This window comes from Vanellus vanellus, assembly GCF_965231255.1.
Source record: "Vanellus vanellus genome assembly, contig: HAP1_SCAFFOLD_52, whole genome shotgun sequence".
In the NCBI taxonomy this organism is placed as follows: domain Eukaryota; kingdom Metazoa; phylum Chordata; class Aves; order Charadriiformes; family Charadriidae; genus Vanellus; species Vanellus vanellus.
The window spans coordinates 1073184-1088025 of record NW_028126794.1 but is presented as its reverse complement, the minus strand read 5'-3'; positions in this window follow the sequence as shown (position 1 = coordinate 1088025).

Genomic DNA, 14842 nt, shown 5'->3' with positions numbered 1-14842 from the left:
CCAGGCCTGCAGCACCCTGGTTATGAGCCCGGCTCGGGTGGGAGGGGATGCTCCTGCATGGGGGGATTGCCCTGCGTTGTGGGGGGACATGCCACCGAGGGAAGGTCTTGCTGAAGCGGTGGCTGCACTCACGCTCCTTCTCCCCCATACTTCCCCAGATTGCACCGGCAGAAGGTCCCAAGGGCAGCGAGCGCATGGTCATCATCACAGGGCCGCCCGAGGCTCAGTTCAAGGTGCGCTGGGTGGGGGCTGTGGGTGTGGGGGACAGTAAGGGCCAAGTTGAGAGCGTCCCTGTGGTCAGCACTGTGCTGCCAGCCTGGCTTGGCCTCCCTCAGCGCCAGGGGAGCTCTTTGCTGGGTACCATGATTTTGATGCTGCTGGACGTGAGGACATTGTGAATGGACTCCTCGGTGCGGGCAAAGCCACCCGCATCCCACCTGGGTTCATCTTCCATAACCTTGTCTCCTGTCCACTCGAGCGGGATGGTGGCCCCCCCCCAAAAAATTGAGCCTCTCTCAAGGAGCGATGGAGGAAGCACAAGTTAAAAAAAACCCAGAAACCTGAAATTAATTAGGGCTTGTCCGGGGTGAAAAGTTGGGAGCGGCGAGATGCTCGGTGGGGGCTCAGGGGTGGGTGGTGGTGGGAGAAACAGTGCCCTGACCCCCAACTCTTGCTTTTCCCTTCTTCTCCCCAAGACTGCACAGTGCAAGATGAGGGAAATGGTCCAGCAGGTGAAGCAGCAGGAGCAGAAACACGCTCCGGGAGCCCCGGCCTCGCAGCACAGCAAGTGATGCTCCTGTCGTGCCGCCCAGCACCGCCTGATGAATGTAACCCCACTGCCGGACAACCCCCTCCAACCTCCTCCACCACCCCCAGCAGGTCAGGGGAGCAAATCAAAGACCCGCCCAGACACACAGCCCCCCATTCCCGCGGCGCTGCGAGGATGCGCAGCTGAGGGGTACGGGGAGGGCTCTCTCCATCCCACAGCCTCCCCCTTCCTCCTCCGTCGCCTCCCGACGCTGTCCCTTTAGTTGGACTAACAGGGGCAGGTTTTGGTACCTCAGCACCTCACACTTGTGTTTCCCTTTTAGAGATTTTGTGTGCCTTGTGAAACTGAGAGTTGGAGCATTTTTTTATTAATTTTTTTAATAAAAAAGACTGAGTTGGAAAAAACCATGTGGAGCGAGTGCGAGGCGGGAGAAGGAAAGCAATCCCAGGGGTGCTGACGTGCGGAAAGAAACTCCCCAACTCGGGGCGAGTTACAAAGCAGCATGTTTATTGCAGCGCTGGGTGCAAGGGGGATGGCTCCCAACTCGCCCAGGGGCTGGTAAAGCAAGCGTTCCTTTCTGATGCAAAGGCGTACGTATTCATTAGTGTAGGCTGGGAATAGGCACCACTCTGGTCATGATCTGTGGGTTGTTGTGGAGGAAGGCTCCCAGTCTTCCTGCCGGTGTACTTTTCCCCTTTGGCTCAAGAGTGCTGCTGGGGCTGAGCTCTGAGCCGCCAGACCGGTTCTCAGCAGATGGTTACTTCGCGCAGACAATAAGGCCCTGAATAGCCCTTCCTGTGCTCTGGGTGGCTCTGCTCCTCTGCTGCTTCTAAGGTCGGGCTGCCCCAGTGTCATCATTGAGGAGCCTTTTGTCTATCCAGTTCTTACTTGTGGGTGTTCCTGCCCATGTCAGTGCCAGAGCTCTTCCGTAGGCTCCTTCTGCTAGCAGAGAGCCAGGGGCCGTTCCTTCAGGAGAAAGCTTGAGAAATGTTTAAAAAGAGAAAAGGGAAAGGAGGAAAAATAAAGTGGGAAAATAAAAAAGAGAAAAAGAAAAAAAGGGGGGGGAAAAGGGGGAAAAAGCAAAAAAGGTCAAAAGAAAAAAGGGGTAAAAGAGAAAAAAGGGGGAAGCGAAAACATATTAAAAAAGAAAGGTAGAAAGGAAAAAAAACCAACCAAACCAAGCAAGGAAAGTGGGAACAGCTGCGGGGCAAGAGGAGGGACAGGAGCTGGGGGGGGGAGGTGGCAGTGCCAGCGCCGACCCCGGGGGCTGCGACACCACGTTTTTGTCCTCTACTGCAAAGTGTTGTGTGAAAAACAACCAACCAAACCCCATCCAAGGACAACATCAAAAACCAAAGAGAAATCTCTGCAGCTCACAGGAGCCTGAGCTTGCTCTCGGTTGCTTTCTTTCCAGTGTCTCGGGGGTGTCACGGCCGAGCTGAGATTGGGGTGTGGTGGTGGTGGGAGTTTGTCCCATGGCTGTGATGGGGGGAGAAGGGGTGGGCGGGGAGTGGGGGATGTGGTGTGGAGTTTTCTTTGGGTGATGGTGTTTTTTTGCCAGGCGTCGCTTTACCCAGTGGCTCAGGGAGGTGTTGGCATCACAAAGCCTGCGCTAAAGCGGGGTGGGGGCCTCGCCGCAGTTGTTTAGCAGAGCCAAAGTGGTTATTAATGGTTCTTAAGGGCGCCCTAATTATGCCCGTGTAACTGGGAAGCTCAGATGCCCCCTAAGCACCCCCCCGGTGCTTCTCTAGCCAGGCGAGCGCTGGGCGTCCCCCCCTGCAGGAGAGGAGCGCACCTCCAGGGCGGGTGGAAGGGCATCACCCAAGAGGGAGAGGACCAAGATGGGGCTTGGGTGTCCTTGGGGTGGCCGTGTGGCGGGGTAGGGCTGCTGGGGGCTGCCACGATGAGGGACACCCCCACGCCTTTCTCCATGGCTTCCAGAGCTGTGCTCCCTCCCTCCCTCCCACCCATCCAGTGCCACCGGAGAGGTGGTGTCCCCCCTCCCGGGGCGGGCAGGGGCTGCTGCCACCCCACCTAACACCTCAACGCACCAAACCAGCTTTCAGCAGTCACAGCCACCCGGGCGCTGCCAAGGGGGCAGCAGGGGCTCCCCAAAGGGGGCTTACAGAACACAGAGAGCGTCCGTACACCGCTGACCCCTCTCCAGGGGCGGATTTTCGGGATGCTGCTTGCTCATCTCACCACTGAACGACACCTCGATTGCCCCTGCAGCACTGTGTGACCATCGCTTCGCGGCTTCTGTGCTCCGATGCTCCTCCTGGCTCCAATCCTCTTCCTGGGGGATTGTGAGGGAGCGAAAATCCACATCGCTACATCCAACTTTTTTTCAGTTAAATAAAAAAAAAAGAATAAATCGCCCTCTCTCATTACCAGGTAGAGGTTCGTTCCATTAAGGCTCTTTTTATGAAAATAAATATTTAAATTCTATAAAGAAATAAATACTTCTCTTTTCACATTAGATAACTCCCTGGAGACAGCAAAAAACAACCCAACACCAGTGTGCACCAGTGTCCACCAGGGCTTTATACTTTTGTGGCTCTCATGTGCCAGGCCATCGAATCCACACAGTCCAATACAGTCGGTTGTCCCTCTCCTCCTCCTGGCTGGAGGCAGGGCACCTCTACTGTTGACCGTAGTACCTACGATTATCAGATTGGTTCCTACCTGGTCCGTAGGATCGCCTACCGTAGGTTGGAGCAACCTTCTTCCTGTAAGAATCCTTTCTTCTATCGGCTTCATTTTGCAACTCAAGCACCCGTGCCTGTAGGGCTGAGGTAGGTTCTCCATCCCTCTTCTTCATGTCTTCTGCATATTCACAGAGGCAAACCCACAGGATATCTCGCATCAGCTTTGATTTGTCTTGAGTCGGAGGGTGGTTTTTCTCTTGAGTAGGAGGGCGTTTCCTCTTAGCAGCTGCAACATGAGTCTGTACAGGGAAAGCATGGAGTTTTTCCTCCACCTTGGTTAGTTTATCAAACAGTTTATCGGTTTGCTCAACTAATCTCTGGGTCATTTGCTCTATTTTCTCAGTCAGTTTCTCAGTCATTTTCTCGGTGGTCACAGTCAGCTTTTCTATGGCTGCCACAGAGAAGGGACCAGAGAGACTGTCTTCATACTGTCGTACCTTCTTAACCCCTTCATTTACAGTTGGTGTGTCAGTATCGGATCCTCCCCAGACCATTGTTGACAATGTGTGGGAATATGTTGATGGTGCACTTTGTACAAACTTTTTGAGCAGAGATCGTTTGCATGGCATTTCATCAGGGTCTACTGTCGCTTGCCCATCACTATAAATCACCTCTCGCACAGGCAGTTCTCTCAGGTACTTCATACCTTTTCCCATGTTGGTCCATTTACTTGGACGGCATTCGATATCGTCCTTGAAGGGATACCTGCGCTTTATGGCTGACACCAGTCGCCTCCAGAGACTGAGAGTGCTTGTCTTTCTCCCAATTTCTTTATCAATCCCTCCATCCTTGGCCAGGTTTCCCAATTGCCTAGCTTCTCTGCCATCTCAGTCTAGGGTATCTGCCCCGCTATCCCAGCATCGGAGCAACCAGGAGACAAGTGTTTCGCCTTCATGACGACTAAAGTCCTTCCTGATACTTCTCAGATCTTTCACGGAGAAGGATTGAACAACTCCCTCTACATCTGAGTCCTCCTGTGGTGAGGCTGCCCCAGAAGGGGCCTCTCCAGCATCTGCTCTAGAAGGACTCTGGCCTTTGTCTGTTTTCAAAGGTCTCTTTCCCTTCTGTGGTCTTGAAGGACCCTCCCCTGGATCTTGTTCAGAACTCTCCCCCAAGCTATGTGACTTGAGGTGGTCTTTGTGGTAAGGGGCAGGGGAAGGAGTTGACCTCCTCTTCCTGCTCCTGGTTCCCGGGGCGGCTTGTACCGATTTTGATGGAGTTGGAGTAGTTTTGGTACTGGTTGTAGTGGCTGCAGTAGGTTGTGCCGGGAGAGGCGGCGGCGTGGCTTGTGCCGCTGCGGGGGGGGCGCGGCTTGTGCCGGGACGGGCGGCGGAGGGACCGGTGGTGTTGCAGCGGGGGGGGGCGGCTGCCGATGGTGCCGGTGCCGGTGCTGGTGCCGGTGCAGGCGGCGGCGGAGGCGCCTGTGCCGTGGCGGTGGGGGGGGCGGCTGCCGGTGGCGCCGGTGCCGTGGAGGAGGCGGCTGCCGGTGGTGCCGTTGCTCCGGGGGGGGGCAGCTGCCGGTGGCCCCGGTGCCGTGGGGGAGGCGGCTGCCGGTGGTGCCGTTGCTCCGGGGGGGGCAGCTGCGGCCGGGCCGGGCGGGGCCGCGGTTCGCGCCGCTGCAGATCGCCGAGCGGCTGCGCGGGTCTGAGTGGCGGCAGCGCACGGTCCCCTCCAGCTCCCCCTGCACAGATGTTTCACAAGAAACCACCCCTGCACCACATTCAGGAGCATCAACAACAAAATCACGATCTTAACAAGGTACCAGTCCTTATCCTCAGAGCCCAGAAGGTTGCCATGCCCCAGCTCTGATGGGGTCACATCAGCATAATTATCAAAGGGCGAAGTAAACATTCCCCAGGTAGAAGAACGCTTTGATTCCTTTGGTCCCCTTTCTACTGAGCATGAGGCAGATGGGATGGAATACCCTGTTGGTCAGTTTTGGGTCACCTGTCCTGTCGCTCCTCCCCGCAGGTGGGACCCCACTATGCTTTTCCACTTCCGACCCTCCAACGGGGCAAATAACAAAGCTGGTTGGCCGTGGGGGTTATAGCAATAAGTATAAGCAAGAGCCTCTCTGCATCCCATGCCTGGGCATCAGCTGTAAACATTGCTCTTATCGCTCTGAGAGAGTGAACGCTGACGGCACAATAGGCAGTTAATTTCAGTTGGTAGAAGAGGCCCAGCTAAGAAGCCAAGTTACTGAACAAAATTGGTTCTCTTTTACCTCAAACCAGGACACAGGGAGAGTTTCCTTCCATTAAGGCTCTTTTTATTAAAATAAATATTTATATTATATAAAGAAATAAATACTTCTCTTTTCACATTAGATAACTCCCTGGAGACAGCAAAAAACAAACAACCCCAAACCAGCCCAAAGGACAGGGGCTTTGGTGAGAAATCAAGAGATGGTAAACGCTTTCTTTCCGTGGTCGTGACAAATCCAGTTTTAGGAATCAAGTAGACGGTAGATATTCCAGAAACAGAGGAAAACTCTCTTTGAGGAGACGGTAGTTCAGCACGTTGTCCTTGGGAAGGTAAGTTGGGCAAACACAACTGTAACCACCACCACAGATGTTTCCCATTTGTCTGTAACGTGGTCGCGTGCGCTGTGAGGCGCGAGCGTGCGGCTCAGCCATGGAAGTTGACGACGTTCCTTCTTCACTCTGCCCTTAACGAGGTCACACCCACCTTTCTGGCTCTTGCTTAAGGTGCGTTAGCTAATTTCAAAGAGAGTTACTGTCTCCAAAATAAGGGGGGGGGGGGGGGGGGGCTGGGGGGGGGAAATAAACTGTCTTAACCACTACTTCATAACTTGAAGAGGAAAACTTGTGTACCAAAACCCCAGAGTTACTGTCTCCAAAATAAGGGAGGTGGGGGGAACAAACCATCTTAACTTCTACTTCATAAGCTAAAGAGGAAAACTTGTGTACCAAAACCCCAGAGTTACTGTCTCCAAAATAAGGGAGGTGGGGGGAATAAACCATCTTAACTTCTACTTCATAACCTAAAGAGGAAAATTCGTCTAAGAAATGTAACTAAAGGTCTAAGAAAACTAACTAAAGGCCTAAGAAAAGTAACTAAGGTCGAAGAAACGTAATCAAAAGAAGAGCTCTAAGAGTCCACGTGTCACAGCAGCTGTTGGTGGATTATCTCCCACACCATCTTCTTCCGGAAGTATGGCATGTGAGTCTGAAAAGAGAAGAGAAAGAAAAGAGAAATTAAATAATGACGTCACGGTAGAAAGAGGTGGCAAACACGCATAAACGCCCAGCGGAGTCCTTAATAGGAAGTTCCCTTTAGGAACTGTCAACCGTTTGGGTACAACACCCCACGCGGTTCCTAAGAAGGTGACACGACAACCCGACAAAACCAGATTGACTTGACCGCGCGACAGCTTACAAGCACGCTAATAAAAGACCCGTCTAAAACGAAATCAAGAAAAAGAAGCGGTGTCTTGACTGGTCAAAGGGTAGAAGCCATTTCTCCAAAAGATACCGAGCCCAGATATGCCAAACCCGCTGGCAGCAGTATCTTGCCCAAGAGGAATCTCACCGGCAGCAGCTCCCAAAGGCGGGGATGGAGAACCACAGCTCTGCCCTGCCCAGGCCACTTGGAGGTTCTGATCCCAGCAACTACGCACCGAAACGGGGTACGAAACCTCAGCCCCTGCCCCGGACACAATGAAGAGCTGCTGCCTAACCTCCCTGGCTCCTGTCCCTGGGCGAGAGGGGCTTGGAGGGGTTTATGACCTTCACTCACCTGGCTAAAGTTGAACGGTTTCTCTCTGGCGATGTAATCTGCGTATTTACACATAAAGACACCGCAGTCGCTTCCATTCAGCTGCTGAGGGATCTCCTAAGGAATGCAAAGAAGATGGAGGATTTCCCTCTGTCTCAAAAGAAAAGCAACTTGGAAGCAGCGCACATTACCCACACCGACACTGCGCTCACCGCACACTCCTGACCCTACTTGCCTAATCCCCGATACCCACTCCCGCCCACAAGGAACAGACCCAGTTCACTGCTCACCATCCCTCCCCTCTGCCTCCCGGACTCGGACACTACGATCCAAATTTTTGGCAGGCCCAGAAGGCGCAGCAGCCCTCCCCCCTGCGAGGTGTCTCAAGGTTCGCACCGCCTCTTTCTTAAGTGACCTTTCTTAAATCCGGTCTTTAGGGACTGCTTTTTACTATCAACTCCTCGAGGAACATCAGCTCAACCCTTTCTTTGTCACGGGCCAGGATCTGGGCCCCAAAGAAGCACTTACAGTTCCCATTTCAAACCCAAGGGGTGCTCACGTACACGTGGCTCCATGCTGTGAAGAGTCCACTCTGAAACATCCAGCTCCAGCTGTCTTTTTTCCCAGCTTTCTTTTTGCAGGTATTGGCTGGTTAAAACAAAAGGAAAAAAAAAAATCCCTTTTCATCTCTGTAATTTAGGCCAACAACAAAATAAAGCGGCTGAAGGATCACAGGAAGACGGACGGCAGGACGGTAAAATGTCAGAGGATCCTCACCGCAGCTGATTTAAGGCTGATTTTGAGGAAAAATCCCAATCTGAAACTTACAAACACGGGGAGAGGCTGTGAGCTAATGGTCAAGAACGAGGCCAACGACTCCATTGCTTCGGAGAGGTCAAAAAGCCCCAAATCACATGTTATCAGAGCACAAAGAGACAAACCAAGCAAGGAACTGTAATGCCGTAATTCCACCGGGTGCCTTCATCCCACATCCTGGGCTCCGACTAACAAAGTCGGCACACGTGTGCCACGGGGCTATGGCGTATTTGGCTGTGCCTCTCACGGGAAGGTGGCAGAATCCAGGCACCCCAGACCCTGGGTGCAGGGGACGCTGTGACAGCAGATAAGCAGTTGATGCCAGACAACTCGCAGCAAGCAACTCCAAGATTCCTGCTTGGTTATCTACAAGCCACGTGAAAACTGGCAGTCGCCTTACAGGGACTAAATCTAAAACCCCTCTCCTCATTCACACCAGAAAAGCAGTGACGGAGCGGTTACTTACAGCAAAGTCTGACAAATCTTGTCCCCTTTCTGCCCAAGCGAGTCCAAGTACGTGATCGTGTTCTTCCTCAGATCTATGACCTGTTATTAAAAGGTGACCGTTAGGCAAAGCACAACCTTGTGCCGCACACCCCCCAACACCTACATGACTTCTCTTGCCAGTTTTTGCTCCCCGTCCAATTCTAAAGAAAAAGCCCGTGGGACTCACGGCTAGTGTCCAGTGTGCTCGCGAGTTCACAGGCACGAAGAGGATGTCCTGCTTAAAGACATTGACACTCTTGGTCCACCTTCTGACCGACTCGTAGCCCCCAGATGTTAGTTTCGGATAAAAGAAAGTACTAAACGCGTGGACCGCTGGATAGCCTTCCTTCTTGCCTCTTTCCATCAGCAGACCCATGTAGAAATTAACGACCTGCACCATAAAGAGGAAACGTGAGGTGTCAAAATAAGACGCTGCCTTCCCCAACGAAAAATACAGCACCACCTCTGTTCTGGCCACCCTTAAGCACGCAGCGCAGAGAACTCCAGCCTCAGCTGGAGGCTTTTGTTCCCAGGATTTCACACGGGGCTACATCGGCAGTTTGATCAAAACACCTGCCCCCCACACCAATAACCCGGACGAACTCCTGGAAGCTGCGTCATACAAGAAGTAACGGAACTTCCCGAAACGTTCGACCCTTCAACACCTCAAATAAGAAGTGTACAGAGATTTCTAGGCTCTGCAGCGGAGGTCATCAAAGAACGTTGACGCGACTTCTGTACAGGGCGGAGGGGTATTTTTCAATAAAGGCTGAGTGAGACTAGCCCTGTGCTGCAGCTGGTTTTACCTCATCGTTTAGCCAGCAAAGGTTCCTGAGCGTGTGGATGTCTTCGCGAGTGACCTTTAGTTTGAAGGCACTGCTCATGATCTCATCTGGCTCACCTCTGCCAAATGCGGCACTGACCTCTCTCTCCATGGCCTGAAAGGAACAATTCAATGGGGAAGGACTTGTGAAACAGAGCATGGAGCACACTGACCTGGGGGCAGCTTTCCACTGAAACACGGCCTGTAAATTCAGCTCAGGTGACAGAGCAACTGCCTTCGACGGTTTCTTGCCTCAGTGAGCGATAGCGCTTTTGCCTTGCTTGGTTGGTTTCAGCATCCTAACTTTGAACTTCACAGCCCAGGCTTGCTGCCGTTTCTTTTCACCAAGGACGTGGGGATAAAGCCCGTCAACTTAGCAAACACGCTCAAGCAGCTGAAAATGGAACACAACTCTGGCAACCCCCTTTCCCAGGTGCTGCTGCGGCCCTCGCAATACCCAGGTTTAAGCCAACCCCAGCGGGCATCCTCCGTACCGAGGCAGCTAAGTCAGGAGCCTGAAAGAACGTGAAGGTGGGGGACTTCAAAGGGAACGGCAAAGGGGGAAACTGAGGCAGCCGTCCCGCTAACAGAAGGCCCACAAACCCTTAGGGCAGCACAACTGAAGGAGCGCGGGGAGCACACAAAATCCTTCAAAGCAGCTTTAGTGCTGACCCTCGCACTGTGAAGCCACAACCACAGCCACTCGCTAACAGGTTCAATGCAAGTTCTTCAGATTTCAAAGCGCCTTAAGAACCACCGAGAAGAAGAGGACTTCCTTGCAGCTCTGCCACAACCTTCTCTTTTGTCTCACAGACTGTCGCCTACGGTACCTCTGTGAGCGGAGGAAAGCGTTCCGCTGTTTTTCCCAATCTTGGCACTTTCTTTTCCTCCACATCGAGGCTGGCTGACTTTTTGGACGGAACAGGTGTAGGGTGTCCTCGGAATAAGGCATCTTCTAAGATTTCTGTGCCACGCTGCCTCTGTTAGACAAACGGACGTTAAGCTAGCAATCAAGCACAGATTTGTTTCCTTGGGGACAGGACAGAAAATCTTGCTTATATAGAAAACTGGAAGGGTTTTTGTACACCCATGCAACCAGCAAACTCCAAAGTTACTTCTTCTTGACGACTGCATTCCAACTGTGCACCCATGGAGTGCTGCACTCGGAGGCAAGAGAGGCAGAAAGCTCCTTTGCCTTGGGCTAGCGTTAAGAACCCCAGCAAAGCCTCCACGTGTAGGTATCAAGTTGAGATTGAGACTACTATTTCTGATTACCATGACTAAAATTTTATTTTTGACCTCAACCCTGACCAGAGGTGAAAGTCAAAGAGACGTACTTCCTATCCCAGCAAACAAGATAAGACTAAAGACACCCCAGTCCAGCTTTGCAGGTCAACCAAGTCTGTGCGCTAAAGATTTTGAGGCTATACCCAACACGTGAAAGGGGAAGAATCAAAACCGTATAGTGTAGTGTGCTCCTAATAGTCCAGAAACAAAATTAACGGCAGCGGAAAACACTTGGCGATAGCGCTACTCATCAAATAACGCTCCCGCTTTCCCGGGGAAAAACAACCTGGGCAAATACAGATATTGTTGAGGAAGTCATGTGAAGAGTGCTGAAGTTTCTCATCACAAAGAGCTCTATTTTCCTTGGGAATAACACAAGCTTACCCCTGCGATGGTTTCTTTCACTGCTCCTTCCTCTTCCGCAGAGTTTTCTTCTGGTGTGCAGTACCTGCCAGGAGAGGGAGAGAGAGAAGCGAGCTCTATATCCGTCCTGTCCCATGGAATTCTCAAGAATTCACCCTCTGGACAAGAAAGGCTTTTGCAAGGCTAAATACAGCACTAGTTTTTAAAGCGGGGAGAAGAATAGGGACAGAATTAGCTACAAAACAGGACTGCTGCAACTGAACCTCCCTCTGCTCCCATCTACGCTTTCTCCTCTCTCATGTAAGGGCAGGTCACTGCAGAAAGATGCGTGCATCTTACCGCCGTACAAAATCTCTCCCTGTAGCTGCATCTACTGCCCCCAAAAACCTGTTTCCATAAAGACCGCAAAGCCGTCGCAACTCACAGTCCTGCCAGCTCAGACAGCCAATACCAATGAGGCCGCTGGCCTCTCAAACCCAACTGCACGCTGCCTTTTTCCCCCTCCTAGGCAAACCCCAGGCATCCTTTGGGACTTACAAAGTCCCCAAAACTGCCTCAAGTCCCACCAGGCTTTACAAGCTCTCTAATCCTTCTGCTTAGGATGCGGGTTTCCAAGTGAAAGAAGTGAAATGTCAGCTCATTGATGGCTCGGCAGAACGACTCACAAACAAAAACGGATTCTGCACATCCAAGGACAACTTGGGACGGCCACCACTCGCACCCTTACTGGCTTTCTTCCCACAGCAAACACCACACCAGCACAACCCTCTTTGTCACGCAGCACGGCTCTCGCTTGTGTTGGAGATGCAACTGGCTTGCAAGCAATTCCGGAGCCGCAAGCTAGCTACTTCTCTTTCACAGCACTGAGACGATCAAAGACCGTTGGTCATCTTCGAGACTCTACCAGCGGCTGAAAGAGATACACGCGCAGAGCCAAAAGGAACAAGAAGCATCATTAGAAGAGACTCTACCTGATCGTATCACCTCTCTGCGACCGCTGCGGGCAGCAAACATCTATACATTCGACACCTGCACAGAAAAGCAGTAGTAAGAAAACAAGAAGTCGACTTTCAATCACCATCAGATGTACACAGCTCTCCATTTCTGAGTGATAAATAAAAAAAAAGGAAAAACTTTGAAGGATGACGGTATGGTCAGGAAGTTCGAATTCTGGCAAGCACTTTGAACTCGGAACGTCATCTGCGAGTGTGTAAGAAATGCCCTATTCGGATTTGACGTCTACCTACAAAGTGGAACGGATTGGAATCATGGGGATACTCACCGGTCCTGAGTGTTGCACGTGGATAGACGTCTCCTCCGTATTTTGGTTCTTCCCGGTGACTCACAGTCGCCACTGGTTCCTTGGAGGAGGCTTGAACACTTTGGGGCAGGAAACAAACAACAGAGGAGAATCACAATTTTTATACGGGGGGCATTTGTTATCAGTGCGTACCAATTCACGCTGGCTTTTGGGGTTTTTCTTTAAGAAGAACAAAATATTCTTTGCACATCCGACAAATATCTGCATTAACCTGAGGAGGCCACTTTACTCTGTGGGACAAGACAGCGTTCATTTCAACCAGCCCTGACCAATTCTGCTCAATCTATTTGTTAAAGGTTATGCTGACGCTGAGAATGGCAATGTCCACAACATCCATACTGCTGGGACATTTTACTTCAGACCTGCCCTGCTCTGACCTCAGGGACTATATGCTCAGTAGCGGTTGGAGTGCATTAGACACCTTCCCCAGGAACTTCTCTGGTTTAGCTTCCTCTGAAAGGAATCTCTTTCTCAGGCTCCAGATCTGCTCCAAAATATGAGCCAAACCACAATAAGCAACGACTGGCAGATGAGACGCCGACAGCAGAGTCTTGACCTGCTCTCAAATGCAGTGCGCTTAAACTCAGCGCACCCAAAATTACATGAGAAACTCTCTTCTGTATCATTTTCATGGTATGGATTTTCATCTGCAGTGGCGGATTCTGGTGCAGCGCACTCCTTAACTGGTGGCCTCAGTGGTAAGAAGCTGTCTGGAGCAGCTTTGATGCTCTGTTTGCCCTTCCGGCTTGTGCTCAAAACATCAACGGCAAAAGAAACGGTATCAAGAGAACATTCCAATGTGCACCTCCACCACCACCTGCTTTGTCAAGCACGTACACCGATGACGATGGAGACAGACACGAGATGTTTATGACTTTCAGATGAAGACCTGCTGTCTTCAACTGGCTAATGGGGAAGTAGAGAGAAGTAAAAGTGAAAATCACAACAACTGCCTTCAAGATACGCTGTTGATTGTGTCCTCAGCCTCCTCTCAAGTTCAACGCTTCCTCTTACCGCAGACCTTTAATCTCTAGCTAATCTCCTGTGTCAATTAAGTAGCTGGATTTAAAGAAAAAGTTTAATATTGGTTCTTCGGGGGGGAAGCAGCTGACGACCTCCCTTACCATAGGCAGTAAACCTTTCGGGGAAGAAGTCAAAGAAAACGGAAGGATTTTTACCTCAGACGGGGAATTGTCTTGTCAGGACGAGAGAGTGGTTCCTTAGTCAAGCGAGCATGGGTCCCACACGGCATTTGACCTACGAGAGAAGAGCGTAAGGCATCGGTAAGTATAAAAGGAAACTGAAGAGGTTTATGAGTTTACAGTAACGAGCTTCACCAAAGATAAATTGTCATTTTCTCTCTCACATCATCATATGATTTGTGTTATGTCACTTTAGGACATTTTCAGGTTTTCACACCGGCAACTGCAGCAAGTTGCGCGCACAAGGTATTGCCAGCCGAAACCTGAAATACAAAAGGCTCCTCAGGATCTACTACCTAAAAGGACCATTGAAAACAATTTGCTTCTGGCAAGCTAACAGTGGACCTATCAGAACGGAAGGACTGCATCCAAGGCAGCTCTGGTACCAAGACGACCAGATCGACGCCCGGCTCCACTCCAGAAGCAATGCAAGGATGCGGGTAAGAAACAGAGGTCACGCTCAAGTATTCCCAGATGCTGCCTCGTCCCGTGCCTGCCATAATCCCTACAGAACCCTAGGGGTAGACTTGGACAGTACACAAGGTAGGGTGAAAATGAAACAAGTCGTATAACTTGATGTCAGCCTTACCAATTTGCAGCACGGCTACCTCGAGTGACGAAAATCGTGGTCTTTTAGTGGAAGGCTCTAAAGAAGTGGACCCAGGCTTAAAAGAAAACAACAAAAAAGCACCAGCGTGAGTGTAACCTGAATGTGAATCCCAGCAAACACACTTCCTGAGGCTTAGTCAGCTCTACTATGACTTGGGGACCATGACTTGCTGGTTCAGATTGCAGAAGGCGGCAAATCTTGGCAGGACCTTTGACAGGTACGCTTTAAATTTTGAATACAGGCTCTCATATGTGCAGCAATTAAAAGAATACAGTCTTGTCACTGAGTTATCACTCAGTCGGCTTCTAAACATTCCAAAGGGTGATAGTTCGGCCCTTGAGAAATATATTTTGTACAAATAAGAGTTAACGACTCTCTCAGGAACGAAGAACTAGAGCCCGACAGTCTCTTAGCCCTCTAATCCCATGGGGCAATAAGAAAAACTGCACTACACCTTTGAACCAAACTAGGCAGTCAAGGTGGCTCATTTTTACAGAGCCAAAGTCCTACAGGAACGCTCTCCTGGACTGGTGGATAATGAGCAGAAAGTGGTTTATCCAGAGCAAGTATGCAGTTTTTCTTGTCAGGTAGTGTATATTGATTCCTTAACCACAAGCTTGAGAAAGAGAATAACAGTTTGCAAACACACTAAAACTATAAACTTGAACCATTCTCAAGTATCTGGAAGACAACAAACAGTTTGCTCCTCCCGCAGCTGC